Raw genomic sequence first — 13,120 nt, 5'->3', positions numbered from 1 at the left:
AACTCTATATTTTATCTTCTCAAGAAGTGTTGAGCAATCAACCAATCCATTAGCAATCTTATATAAGAAAACTAAATCAAGAAATGATCTTCTATTTTCCAGTGATGATAAATCTAATAAGTTAAGAATTTCACTATAATTGATGTTTTCAGATGGTATATTTAGTTTATATGCAATGAATCTTAGAAATTTTTTTTGGACTTTCTCTATATTATCGATGTGGCATCTGTAGTAGGGTGTCCATATGCAGCTTGAATATTCTAATATTGATCTAACTAATGCACAATAGACAGATTTAAGACAATTTATATTATTAAAATCAGAAAGACTACGTTTTACAAAACCAAGCATCTTCAAAGCTCTATTAACAACAAACTCAAAGTGCTTAGTAAAACTCAAAGATGAGTCAAAAATAATGCCTAAATCTTTAATGGATGTTAAAATTTCTAAGTTTCTGTTGTCAATCGAATAGTTAAAGAGTGTAGGTTGTAAGATTCTGTGATATCTCATTATTTTACATTTATCAATATTTAAATTCAGTTTATTGTCACAACACCACCTGAAAAAATTATCAAGATTCTCTTGTATTAGAAGACAGTCATTTATATCTTTAACTACCCTAAATATCTTTAAATCATCAGCATACAGTAATATTTTACAATCGGAAAAACAGTTTAAAACATCGTTGACAAAACAATTAAAAAGCATTGGAGAGAGATGACTTCCTTGAGGAACTCCTGATAAGACTTTAATTTCTGATGATAAGCAATCATGAATTTTGACAAATTGTCTTCTATTTGTTAAGTAACTTTCAAGCCATGATAATAATGATCCATGAATTCCTAATGCAGATAATTTTTTAACTAATATATCCTTATTCACTCTGTCAAATGCCTTGGAGAAATCCGTGTAGATCACATCAACCTGCCACCGGCTCTCCAAGGCCTCTAAAATGAATTCCTCCAATACAAGTAGGTTTGTAGATGTAGATCTACCTGACATAAAACCATGTTGTTCATTTATTAGTATGGATTTTATTTTTGGATATAATTTTTCAGTTATTAACATTTCAAAGATTTTAGCAAAAATAGAGATTTTTGAAACTGCTCTGTAGTTCTCAATAGATTTCTTATCGTTATTTTTGTGTATCGGGGTAACATAACTATCTTTCCATTTATCAGGAAAAACACCTTGAGACAAGGACAAATTAAAAACTTTACATAAAACCTGAGAAAGGATGAATCTACAATTATAAACAAATATGGGTGAAATATTATCAGGGCCGCATTTTAGATTAAGGTTTATTTTTTCTATGCTATTATATACATCTACTTCACTAATATCACAACTATTAATATCGACATAATTATTATATAGAAATGATTTTGCTGTCTCTAAACTAGAATTCCAAATTGTATATGCAGAGGCAAAAAAACTTCCAAAATAGTTACAAATTTGTTGAGGATCATCCGTTGAAATATCGCCATAATTCATAGTACCAGGTAATTCATAATGATTCCATTTACTATTTACAAATTTCCAAAATTCCTTTTTATTTTACACAATCCCTTCTAGATCCCTAACATATACATTATAGCTATTTACTGATTGAGTTTTACATTCTTTTCTAAGATTTGAAAAATTTTTATAATCTTCAGGTAATTTTGTTAACTTATATTTTTTGTGAGCTTGTTTTTTAGAAAAAATAAGTTCTTTCAATTCGGGTGAGTACCATTTTGGAAATTTGCGGTTTTTACATCTATGTTTTGGTATAAAAACGTCTATAGCATAATGTAATATTTCATATAACATGTGTATAGCTTTATTAATATTATTACTCATAAAAATATCATCCCAATTAAAAGAACCTAAAAATTCATTCACTTGGATATAATTAGCATTTCTAAAATCAGTATAAACATAGTCAAATTTTAACAAAGATATCTTATTAAGATTTAGATCAAAAATTAAGGCTGGATGATGTCTGTCACATTTAACAACTGGTACGGTCTTGGCTCGTGTTTTTATATTTTCAACATTTGTGAAAATCAAATCAAGGTAGTTACCGAGATAATTAGGTATAGTATTTACTTGAAAAAAATTTAAGTAAGCAAAAAGGTCAGATATGCATTCAACTTTATCCGTTAACATACCAATAGCTCTAGAACCAAATTCATCACTTTCCCATCTTATCTTTGATAGATTAAAGTCACCAGATAAAAATACTGACGAGAAATTCTGACTTGCCAATATTTCTTCCACTGATCTTGCATAGGTAGTCTTCATAAATTTCCAATGACGCATCTGGAGGAATGTAGACACGTTTGGGACGAGAAATCTAAACTCGCCATCAAAAATGATCTATTACCCAGAGAGCGCCACATACGTCTTTCAGCGCTGATTTAATACGTTCAATTTTTTATCCTCCACTTTACATACTTTTTGAATCAAAGCTTTTATTTCTTAATATTTTTACTTAAAAAAGGTATACTACATTTATCTCGCTAAACTCAGCTGTTTTCGAGATAAACGCATTTTAACTCTGCGATACACCATCATTTTTAGCATAATATCATTGTAGTTACACCCGAAAAATCAACTTGAAACCTCCATAATTGTGCAAGTTCTCATGTATGTTATTGCACTGCAAATTCCATATGAAGAAATTTGCGATACATTTTTGAATATTATTATGGTTTTAAGTTTATTTTTCGGATGTAACTACAATGATATTATGCAAAAAATTATGTTGCATCGCAGATTTAAAATGCGTTTATCTCGGAAACAGTTGAGTTTAGCGAGATAAATGTAGTATACATGTTTTAAGTAAAAATATTAAGGGAACAAAAGTTTTTACTCAAAAAGTATGTAGAGTGGGGGATAAAAAAAATTGAACGTAATAAATCAGCGCTGAAAGACGTATGTGGCGCCCTCTGGGTAATACATCATTTTTGGTGGCGAATTTAGATTTCTCGTCCCAAAAAACCCCCGCCTACCAAATTTCTTGTTGTTATCCCATGCCTTCCAGGAAATATTCAAGAATAAATAAAATAAAAGTTTAACTTGGACTGTATTTCGGTTATTATCAACTTTCGTACTAAGGTAACTTAGCTTAAATCGACCTATTTTCAGCTCAGGAATCTGAGGTTAAGCTATGACCCATTCTTTACCAAACACCCTGTATACCTTTGATAATTCCAATTATGTAAAAAACATGTTTACATTGGTTAAAAATATATTTAGATACGGTTCTGTATATAAATAAATGGCAATGTTGGTGTTTAATACATAAAGCGGATTACCAATATGTCTAAGCATATAATTAGTAATGAGTAGGCTATGGCTATAAGCTAAAAGTGGCAAAAGAACGTTGGCGGATTCAGCAATAGGATACAACCAATATAAAATATGAACAATATTCTTTTTAAGTGTTGGCCAAATATGTAACATACAATGATACTACTAATAAAATAAATTGCCTGTTCACACAAAGAACAATACATTTATTTTTAACTTTTTTCGTTGACACATATTATTATTCCAAATGAATCCATTGTCTAAGTCTAGAGAGTTTGATAGGTGTCTATCAAACTTTCGCAAATGAATAACTGATAAAAGCCAAGAAGAATCCATGTTCGAAACGAAGTTTTTACTGATTACATTAATTTGGCATTGGAAACAACTTTTAAAGTAAAAAACAAAACCTATGTCACAGAAATGATCCAAACGAATAAAGACATCTGTCATTAGTGCAGTCATTGAAGCTTTTTAGCTCAGAAATTTTTTACTATGAACCGACTTACATGAAATTTTGGAATTATACTTATCCTACCCTTAACTTCAAAAGTGATATTGACCCGAACTCCGCTTTCACCCTGGGGGTGGTTGCCACCCCTTTTCAGTGGTGGAAATTTTTGTTTTCAAAATAACCTCGGATATAAATAGAAGACCTAATTTTAAGCAACAAATGTTGTATAAAGTTTTTTCAAAAACCCAATACTTTTCAAGTTATTGGCAATTGAAAATTCGGCATTTTCTCACGATTTTACAGTTTTTTGCAAATATCTCCAAAAATATGCATTTTAACGATAATATTACAATAAACAAAATTGTCGCAGGTAAAAAAATGAACAAATTGGTTTTTTAAAGAGTGTTCTAATAAGTGCAATATTAAGCGAGATATTGAAGATCAAAGCCGTTTTTTATTTTGTGTGGAATTTAATCGATGTATTCAATGCCATCTAGCGGAGACCAAATAAATTTTATGCATGCTAATGAGAAAGGATTTTATAGTGCTTAAAATAAGCTTTAAAAGGAGCATTGTTAAAAGTCTTTTGTACGTAAAATAAGTGAGCTGTAATGAAAAAAAGAGGAACATCTAATGTTTTTTTTTAAATCAATGGATTTCATAAGTGCATTTTCCACCAAAATTAAAATTAATGGTATTCCGTCTAGAATCAACTTTAATATAAAGAGTTTGATGGATTCTAGCAGTTTCGCTGCTTTGAAACACATATTTTTTAAAAAATCACTTAAAAATTTTTTTCGAATTTAAACAAAACCACCTTCTTTTCATAATATCTCAAAAATAATAACGTAAAAAAGTGTAATAATAAAAAAATAGGTTTTTTTGAGAAAATTTTGGTTGTTTTTTCTCTCACATACAAATTGACGAAGATAAGATTGATTAAAGAGCGCGCGGTAGCGCAACCACAGTCTCTCTCGAGCCCTTTAACCATTTTGGCGAAATAAAAACTAAAATGCAACCGGAATATGGGCCCCCCGTCCCAGCTATATTGTCTTTACCAATTTACCCACAGCCACATATTGGTACGTGAAAGGAACCACATTGTAGCCGAACAATGTATGTACTTGCATAAAACAGATAAGATGGTACTTGGAAAATTATTATTTAACTTAAAATAAGGTGATTTTAAAATTTTTTTTGGTCAACTAAAATAGCAATATGTAGGTACAAGAAACTTCAGTCATGAAATGCATTAAAATGAGTTTTCAAGGGGTTAAATATCAAGCATTTTTCCGGACCCTCCCCCCCCCCCCATTGCGCTTGAGGGGCCACCAGATGATCACGTTTGCCCCGGGGCCCCCAACATCGTAGTTACGGCTCTGATACATCGCCCAATAACAAGCAATATTGCTACCTAAGAAGACCGAAAAGTAATCTTAAAAGTTGTAGGTACTAATCATGATGACCATTACTCTTTAAATGAAAACGTCAACTTGAGAGGGACATGAAGAAATTATATACGGAAACTTTACCAATTTTATGAAGTCCCACTCGCATATATAATGGGTAACATTTAACTGGACTGGATATAACATTTTACCATCCGATATCGGATCCGCAGATTGAGTCTTTGGTTACTCAGAAATTTCGTCATCTTTAAAAAGGCTGCTCTTGATTGCTCTATTTATATGTAATAGTTATAGACTTCGGCATCTTTAATCAAGAAATGTTGTTACCTTTCAAATATCAACTAATTTTTTGCGTATTGTCGGGAATAATTCCTTTTTTGTTGTGTCTCCTGCTGTCCTGCTACCAAATTCCTGTAGATTTGTAGAGATTACTGAATACTCGTCAAAGATAAATCAACAAACAAATAATACTTTTTTGACTAGTAGGCTATCGTCACTTGTGACATTGTAACCTAAATTTAAGAAGGCTTTATTTTTGACTTTTCAATTCATTGTTCTTATTTAGACTTCTTCAAGGTTGTCAACGTTGCATGAGCATATAACTGAACAGCTGATCCATTACGTGTAATAAAAGAAATAATAATTATTCTATCAAGTATATTTACCTTCACAATATACAGAAGATATAAATTACTAGGGATATGAAATTTAAAAAAACTTTTTTGTTTTCAGACACACAACCGTCCATTATTAAAAAGAAGAAAACAATTTTGGGATCGTGCGTAGGATGCTGGCTAACAGCCCACATGTGATCATCAATCTTAATTGTTTATTACGCTTCTATTAGGCCAGAAAACGTTAAGTGATCGGCTTAGTAACACTGCATTCCTGATGGTCAAGTTCTTCAACGGTTTTAGTTAACTAATGAAATGACTATTCCAATGATTTAATCAACATTGTAATTGAATAAACGTTTTTAAGTCAGTAAAGAATCTGGTAAATAAAAATCCCGTTAAATATAAAATTATAACGATTTGGTATTGTCTTTAAATTATCTATCCTCTCCTGCGAATAATAATTCAAGGCAAAATAGAAAGAAAAATGAGTATGTAGAAAAAAAATGTCATGGTTATTTTTTATAGCCTTTTTTCTATTCGAATTGTCGAATAAAGACCTCTCCCATTTCTCACCATTCATCCCTGATGTGTGTGAGGCGTTTCCACATTGGTCCTGCGACTCTTTTGATGTCATCGCTCCAGCGCATTTGAGGTCTTCCTCTTGGTCTCTTCGCTTCGTACGGTCGCCAGTTTCCAACTTCTTTGCTCCATCTACCATTTTCCAGACGTTCGTTGTGTTCAGTCCAGGATGGTTATTTGGTGTTATTAAAATGAAATACTTTGTCTGATTTGGAGTCTGTACTGAAGATCTAAATGAGACGATCTCTACTTTTTGAGATGAAACTGAGTACCCAAAGACTTAATCTGCAAATTCGATATTCTTCTTCTTCTTCACGTGCCATATCAGAATTATCCGACGTTGGCGGTCACCATTGCGAAGGCTTCTCGATCTTCTGCAATATGGAATCATTGTCCAGCATTTGGTATCTGAGTCCATTCTCGAATGTTTTTTTAACCAAGAAACTTGTTTTCTTCCTACACCTCTACGGCCCTCGTATTTTGCCTTTAAGGATCAGTTGTAATATTTTATATCGACCTCCCCTCACTATATGTCCCAGATAAGACATTTTTCGATGTTTAACAGTCTTTAGCAGTAGCAGTTCTCTATCTTTGTTGACCCTCCTTAGTACTTCTTCATTAGTTTTCCTTGCTGTCCAAGGTATCTTCAGCATTCGTCTATGAATCGATATAAGATTGTAAAATCCACTCTACTCTTCTTTATGGTGCCGAAGCATGAACTTCTTGTTATTGTTTGTCTTAATGAGATAGTTGGAAGCTTTTGAGATGTGACTTTTTAGGAGAATTTTGAAAATACCATGGGCCGATCATTATTATAAACGAAATGGTGTTTCACAGAATGGAAAGACATTTCGTTTGGTGGTCAAAAGAGAACTTTTGACCACCATTAACAGGAAAAAGACAGCAGATTTGGAGCACATACCTAGAAATACAATATTCGCGACTGAACCAGGTTAAACACACATAAGCTTTTAGGAAAAGCAGAAGATAGAGACGAATTTGCAATGGCTATAGCCAACCTTCTTTAGTGGAGTCGGCTCTAGAAGAAGAAGAATTTGGTAATATTTAAAGGAATTTTGCAAATTTCAACATACAGGGCAGTGGCGGCTCGTGGCCTTGGAGACAGGGTCGGCAAGGTTTTTTTGTCTCCTCATATAGGTATACCATCAAACTAAAAGGCTTAAATCATCATAGGAGATTTTGTTGTTTTTTGTTTTTTTTTATTTGATGTAAGTACTTGACATTCTCTCTTGTTTCATGGTGTTTCGACAATACATGTTGATTCTTTTGAGACAAGATAAATCCCGTTTATTTGAGACAGAAATTGGTGGTAATAAGAAAATTGATGAACAGTTTGTTGTAATGAATTGCAGTACTTACTACATAGAAATGTACATACATATTTTGTAACTTATCCCACTTTCTGAAAATATTTGGATCGGCATAATTTTTAAGTACCTAACTTGTAATAATAAATATCTTGGAAATTCTTTGGCGAAGGTAACTTTCAAATTTTGAATCGTCAAAGAGGTTAAAAATTTACAAATCTTCAAAATTCGAAAAACGAGTATCTATTTGCATATAACAGTAGGTATCCTAAATTTCAAGGTATACCTACTCGTTTTTCGAGATATGTATCATGTCGTTGTCTTTTTTGGGATGGTTCGGAAATATCAAGCGAATCCAAAACGTCACTGCGTATATATTGGAAACTACTATCATTACGAAAATGTCTGAGATTTTGCACCAGCTTTCGTATTCTATTTTTGGAATTAATAATGTCAGTTGACTGATTTTGAACAACAATGAATATCTTGGGCAAACTCTGTCTTAAAAATATTTAAAAGAATATTAAAAGAGTAATTATTTAATAAAGTTCTCAAACCGAATAAAATCAAAAATTTCCAAAAGCTGTTCACGAAAATCTGCTACAGATACTAAAACTACCAGAGATAATCTACTTAGATAAAACTAACCGAGATTTAAAATTTCATCGCGTCTGACAAACTGTTCGCTTTTTTTCGACACAAATTTGTTCTAAAGCAGTAATCCGTTTAGGTGAGCTAAACTGGCAAGAAAAGACGATATTCTTTATTTTTTTACACGTATCATGCAAAACTAAATTCATTATAATATGTGCATAATAGTGAGTAAATAAAGCTTGTGATGCAATAGTTTTAACTTTTGCCTGGAGACCATTCAATTCACCACACATCACAGCAACGCCGTCATAAGGTTGCCCCAGTTTGCCCTACCAATTAATTTTGATATCAAAAAATTTTAATCTGTTCTTTAAAACACCAAAAATATATTCTGCCTTACTGCTTTTACTCACGTCTCTAAAACCTAAAAACCTCTCATAAATATTACCACGGAACGCGTATCGAACAACAATAATTGATAATTGTGAATGACATGATAATCAGAAGTTTCATCTACTTCCAGCGAAAAGTAAATCGTTTTCTAAATCTCAGAGTCAATAACGTTATTGAAAATGTAACTATGTATTAGTTCATTATTACGAATACACTTCGAATCAGAAAGTAAATATTTCTAAAACAATTTTATTAATTCTCTATAATTACTTTGATGTTTAACAAATGCTTCGATCCATCATGTCCACTAAATGATAATTCCTGACAACTAAAAAAAAATACAATATCAATTAAACGACGTAAAACGGCGTCATTATTTTTGACAATTTCTGCCGATGCTTCCAAATGAAACACCGACCGGCAGATTTAGATGTGCCGTACCTGTCGCTTAATGCCTACGGAGTGAATGTATGTTCGCTTGCTCATCGACTTGTTATTTCGTTGAGTTTTACGTGTAAATCGTCAAGCAACGGATGAGTTGGGGACGGCTAGCCGAAAAGTCAGATGAATGGCTCGGATCATACATTTTTTGAGAAGTCTGTTATGCGCAGGGATCACTTAACGTTCAGATTGATCAAATCCTTTTAAAAACCATGAATAAAATTTAGTCTGTATTATCTGACAGATTTTTTTTACTTCAGAGATACAAATATTAAAAAAATCTATATCTATAAATGTGTGGGTCGGCACTGCCGACCCTGACCGGCCGCCACTGATACAGGGTGATGTTTCAAGGTCACAACTATTTTATATTTCTTTATTAATACGGACCTGATTTTTTCTTGTGATTAGTAAGTGGGTCAATTGGGTTGGTTCTGAATGAGACACATGTGTACCAAATATCAAAAAATAGATACAGTGTGGTTCTAAAGTTATGCATTCAAAAAGAAATGAGCAAAATCGATAAAACACCCTGATTGTCCCTGATGTAGCTCGGTTATAAAAACGTTAGATCCAATAAATATGGTAGGATATCTAGAACCGACTCGGTGACCTCTATTCACCACTTAAGTATTTCCATTTCCCAATGAAACACCCTGTATATCATCTAATAATCACGGTGTTTTGTAGGTCACTAGATAATTATGAGCTTTCAAAGAATTTGCCTTTACACTAATTTCATAGGTAATGAAACGATAGCTGGAAATTCCAGTCGTGTATTATCCGTTTACATAGTTTAGTTTTCAGAATGTTCTTTAACAATAATTATAAATTTGTAGGAAAAATTTGTTTTTAATGAAAATTTAATGGGATATTTTTCAATATATGTATGTACAAGACGAGGTATAAGATCGAAGTAAGCTACAGCATCTTTCTTTGTAACAAAAACATAAATTTGAGTTTCATGTAACAAAAGAATAGAATTTTGAAGCATAAAGATGAACGGAAATACCTATTCCCTCCAATCAAGTTTATAACTACAGTGAATACCTCGATAATACATAAACCGACGATGAATATTCACAGGTCTTTGAGTTCTACAGGGTGAATCATTAAGAATGTCCAATCTCTAAGCTCTAGATCCTGGACCTCAAAATATGGTGCTTTCTACTTTAGTGGAGGTTAGCGACTACACTGGCAAATCTGACTGTCAAATGCGGCTCTAAACAAAGATGTTGAATCAAGGCCGGTCCAGTATCTGATGTTTCTAATCTGGCGCCTACCAGGACCCCGTTTTCCTTCAATCCTACCCTGGTTGAGCAGTCGAACGTTCTTAGACGGTGCGCGGTGGCTCATTTATTTCCATGTATAGCAAAATCTGCTGATTGCTCTTAGCCGAGCCGATCGCTCTTAGCCGAGCCGATCGCTCTATGCCGATTCAGAGCGTGGCCTGCTTAATAGTTTAACGCACACGCTACCCGGAAATTGGGCAAGGGCGGCTGATCGGCCAGCAGCCTCCTCTGCAATTTTAGGATCCTGACTACAAATAATGAAAAAACTAAAAGTGCAAATTTTGTGATGAAATTTGGTATGTGGGGTTAGAATAATATTTGGAACAACTTGTTCAAATAACTTTTTCCTATATCTGTAATGCAAAGCAAAATATCGATAATTTAGCGTGTTTTTCGATTCGCTGTAGGCCGCTTTTAGAATTAAAAAAATTCAGTTCAATATCTTAAAAAATGTGAACCTTCAACCTGTATGGACTGCAAAAGTTCAAATCTGTATTTATTTTGATATGCATATCTAATTATAGAGATAGAATTGTTAACAAATTAAACGACACAAACTTTGATAATACATTTTACAATTTGACTAACTATTTTTAAAATGATATGAAAATATAATGAAATTATGAATTATGATGATATTATAAAATGTAAATAAAAAATGGTCAAAAAAATGGGGCTTTAAATTAGATTTTTTTGGCGGATTTTTTTTGCTAGTGCAAATTTGTCTACAGTTTTTACAATTCGGTATAGCCTCCCCTCCCCTATGGTAAAAATCACGAGCCGCCACTGGTTCCGAGTCATTTTTGGTATTTTGATTTTTATTACTGACTGTAATGTTCAGTTTTAACTATTTATGGGAAATAAGCCACAATATTATTAAAAAATGATTTTTATTAACGTGTCGACGTATTTTGACAACGGCACCCGATTTGGGCGTCGAAACGTTAATAAAAATCATTTTTTAATAATATTGTGGCTTATTTCCCATAAATAGTTAAAATTGTAAAAATGCCACAAGAAAATAGCTTCAGAACAACACTGTAATATGTTCAGATATTGAACACCGACTTCTCAATTTAAATTGGCGTGATACTATTTTTTAGTGGCACCTGAACCTACAGATTTGTCCATAATAAGTGATATTTTGCACTGCTCCAACAAACAAGAAGTATTATTCCTAATCTACCAATACTAAACAAACCATTGCATCGATTAATGCCATAGTTCTACTAGTTTTCCTTTTTGTAAAACTAAACTAAATTATATTAAATCGTAGCTATAAAAATAAATCAAAAACCATTATATTTTGTATCTGTTTTATCTATGTAATGTAATATACCTAATATATGTAATAAATACATTATTGCAGACACAAGACAGGGACACAAATAGTTTTTGTGCACATTGATTCCATTGTATTGTATGTGTATGTGGTAACTACAATTAGATTAATTCTATAATAGCTCTGATGAAATTGGACATAATTGAACATTGTTGTCATATTTTTGCAATGCTATAACCCCCACTGACAATAATTAACAAAACTATAATCTAAATCCGATTTGTTAGCAGACCCCGCTGTTTATCATAAAAAAGTTTTACCATATAAGTTTTAGACATTAATCCAGTAATCCATGGTAATTAAATTCCAATAAGCACTTCCAGACGCGGGTACAGTCGATTTACTACACATTATTTAAATCGTTCACATTTTTTAAAGAGGATGTTCTTTTATTTTTGAATAACAATAACACGTACACTAATTAACCGAATTTTACCGAACAGATGATAATCCTTCACACTTTGCAGACAAAACGTACGACTGAAATGTATACATACGGGCGATGGGCGAACGATCTTGCTCTGTCTGTGCTGAAGCTTCTCTGTGCATCTGACACTGTTGCCAGGTGTAAAGTTTTTTCTGTGCAAGTATATGAATCATAACTATTGATCAGCACAAGAAAATTGTTTATTTACCACAAAAAATAGTTTAAAAAATAAAGACAGAAAGCAAGTAGATAAATTAAAAGTAAATAACGGATTTATATAAAAGGGATATCTACAGCTAGTGGCGTTTCCCTTCGGTCAGACAGGACTTCCATTTTTAACCATCTTCCCAGTCTCCGTCTTTTAATTCTTTCTTTGATATGGCTTCGTCGACTTCATTTTTACATGATCTTCTCGGCTGTTCTCTTCGTCTTGTTCCTCTTGGGCTTCATTCTTCGACCTTGTTTATCCAAGTATTTTCTGCTCTACGTACGTGGCAGTACCATTTTAGTCTTCTTTGTATATACTGCAGGGAATCTTTTCTCTTTCATTCTTCTCCTTACCTCTTCATTTGATATCCTTTCTCTTCTGGTCAGGCTACAATATTACATACTTCTCCAGTATTCTATTTCCGTCGCTACAATGCTCCTTGGGTATTTTGTTTATGATCCAAATTTTTGCTATAGGTACGTACCTATATGTATATGTCATGAATACTTCGAACTATTGTTTGGTATATCATTTTTGTTTTTTCTTTGCTGTTTTTATTCCAGATTACACTACAGAGTTGCCTTATACAAGATCTTGTTTGCTCCAATCTACATATTTGTTTTATTTCTAAAAAATAGAATTAACGGATTTAAAAACAAGTATATACATATATACAAGGTGCCATAAAAAGGTAATCTACTAAACTACGAGTTATGGGACAATACCCAAGAGATTAGATGTT

General features: G+C 32.6%; 1 protein-coding gene across 9 annotated transcripts in view; it reads right to left on the bottom strand.

The window, feature by feature from the left end:
* The window catches only part of LOC114345508 (uncharacterized), a 285,375-nt gene that overhangs the window by 191,646 nt on the left and 80,609 nt on the right, over positions 1 to 13,120 (bottom strand). Inside the window, exon 1 of one of the 9 annotated variants that reach the window (XM_028296362.2) lies at positions 12,004 to 12,273. The exons of 7 other annotated variants lie outside the window; for them this stretch is intronic. The gene's annotated coding sequence lies outside the window, so the exon portion shown is untranslated. Of the gene's footprint in view, positions 1 to 12,003; positions 12,274 to 13,120 lie in introns of those variants that run through there. One more of the 9 variants, XM_028296347.2, reaches the window with a different exon arrangement.

This window comes from Diabrotica virgifera, chromosome 2 (genome assembly GCF_917563875.1).
Source record: "Diabrotica virgifera virgifera chromosome 2, PGI_DIABVI_V3a".
NCBI lineage: Eukaryota > Metazoa > Arthropoda > Insecta > Coleoptera > Chrysomelidae > Diabrotica > Diabrotica virgifera.
This window is presented reverse-complemented; position numbering and strand designations above follow the sequence as displayed.